This window comes from Palaemon carinicauda, chromosome 11, assembly GCF_036898095.1.
Source record: "Palaemon carinicauda isolate YSFRI2023 chromosome 11, ASM3689809v2, whole genome shotgun sequence".
NCBI classification, from domain to species: domain Eukaryota; kingdom Metazoa; phylum Arthropoda; class Malacostraca; order Decapoda; family Palaemonidae; genus Palaemon; species Palaemon carinicauda.
This window is the reverse complement of record NC_090735.1, coordinates 114,518,528-114,520,617: the sequence shown is the minus strand read 5'-3', so window position 1 is coordinate 114,520,617 and position 2,090 is coordinate 114,518,528. Positions and strand designations below refer to the sequence as shown.

The 2,090-nt window shown below is 34.7% G+C and overlaps 1 protein-coding gene across 2 annotated transcripts in view; it reads right to left on the bottom strand.

Annotated features, from left to right (window-relative positions):
• Positions 1-1,544, bottom strand: part of LOC137650127 (uncharacterized) — a 73,564-nt gene extending 72,020 nt beyond the window's left edge. For both annotated transcript variants that reach the window (XM_068383266.1, XM_068383265.1), the window contains exon 1: positions 1,259-1,544. The gene's annotated coding sequence lies outside the window, so the exon portion shown is untranslated. The remainder of the gene's footprint in view (positions 1-1,258) is intronic.
• Positions 1,545-2,090: the final 546 nt, after the last annotated feature.

Here is a 2,090-nt window from a genome sequence, read left to right as displayed (position 1 = left end):
AGATTACGTCCTCATTCCCATTTGCAAGAAAAAATCAAAACCAAAAAATTTCCCTCGTTAATAGACAACATAACCATTGTAGAAAACATCAACCCATCTGCCACTTTCTCAGTACTGTGAAAGTACAGTAGCCCAGTACAGTCACCAGCGGTTGACGCCCTTCGAAAATAGAACTCCTTCCGCGAGTAATTCGTTGCACTTTACGCGCCAAATCACAGTAACTGGCAAAGAGCAAGGTTTCATTAGCGCAGAAGAATCATAAAGATCAACGGTGAGCGTTGATTGAGATTCCCAGTTCATCATTTGCAGCACCCACTTTCTCCGGTCACACGTGACGATCATTACACACATCATGTATATGTTGTTATGTGTGTGTTGTGGGCGTGTGTGTGCAAATGTATATATAGTTGGAGTAACAAACAGTGTTGTATACGCTCGGGAACACTATTCTATTTTGTTAAAGTTTTTATAGTCTATATAGGAAATATTTATCTTTATGTTACGGTTCTTAAGATATTTTATTTTTCCTTGTTTTCTCTTCTCACTAGGGTATTTTCCCTGTTGGAGCCCCTTGGCTTATAGCTCCTGCTTTTCCAACTAGGGCTGTAGCTTAGAAAGTAGTAATATATATATATATATATATATATATATATATATATATATATATATATATATATATATATATATATATATATATATATATATATATAATATAGTTTTCGAAAAATATCAAATAATTCTCGAAAACTGCCTAATGAATAATGGTAGAGGTAAAAACTTGATTATTTTCCTCTGTGTACAAATAACAAGCTCAAATTTACCTAGTATATTCCCATGATGAAAACTCACTACTTATTACTTAAACTGCCTATATCATGCAATATCAAAAGCATCTTTATGCAGTAAGGTAATAGTAAAGCTGAAATAAACTTTATCACAATATTTTCGTTTAGAAATTGAAAGTGTCTTTTACAGGAATGGGAGGCATGCAAAATACTCTTTTATAGTCGCATCCCAACTATGATTAAGTTTATCAGTCGATGGAATTAGGCTGTAAGCATTTCTAATGTAAATTTTAGCCTAATGAATTGTCATCTCGTTTAATACGAGTAGGAAGGCATAAAGTAACAACGCGTACAAAAGAATTAAATCTTAAATCTAAGCAGAAAAAATACATTTGAGCTAATCTTAATAAAAAATCAATAAACACTTGAGGCACTATTACAAAATAACATGCACAAATAAGGCAAATCCTCACCTTTCTTATGACCCCAACAAAAGCGAAAGTTTCCAAGACTCTTGAAGCGAAAAAAATTCCAGAACGTAAAACGGGTTTCCCCAGGGAGAAGCCAAGAGCTCTTTTTCTCTTTCTCTCTCTCTCGCTCTGTCTCTCCGCTGCTGCTGCTGCACAGATCAACAACACTAGACTGACTGAAAATTCGAGAAGTCTTGCGGACTGAGGAGACCGTGCCCGACCACAAGAGAAAGTTGACAAATTCCCACTCGTTTAGGAACGCCACTCCGGGACCTACTCCTGCTGGTCGGCGCTGGGCACTATTATATATCCGAGGTTGAGTGAGAGGGAGGTGTCAACTGCGGTCAACGGTTCTGACGTCATTTAACAAGCGATGACCTCGCTTGAGAAATGGTATTTTTCCCACTGTAGTAATCCACGAGGGGAATCCTCAGGTGAATGTGCTCAGAAACGGAATAGAAAAATTTAGGTTTTTCCTACTTATTAGAGGTGATGTGCTGCAACTTGTTATTTATTATTATTATTATTATTATTATTATTATTATTATTATTATTATTATTATTATTATTATTATTATTATTACCTCCGCCAAGGAGGTTATTAAATCGAGTCGGTTTATTTATTCATTATTATTATTATTATTATTATTATTATTATTATTATTATTATTATTATTATTATTAGCTATGCTACATCTCCAATTGGAATAAACAGAATGCTCTAAGCCCAGGGCCTCCGACATAGAAAAGTAGCCCAGTGAGGAAAGGAAACAATGAAATAATTAAACTATCACTGTTTTTTGCAGTTAGGTACTATAAAAGAGAGGATTCAGTA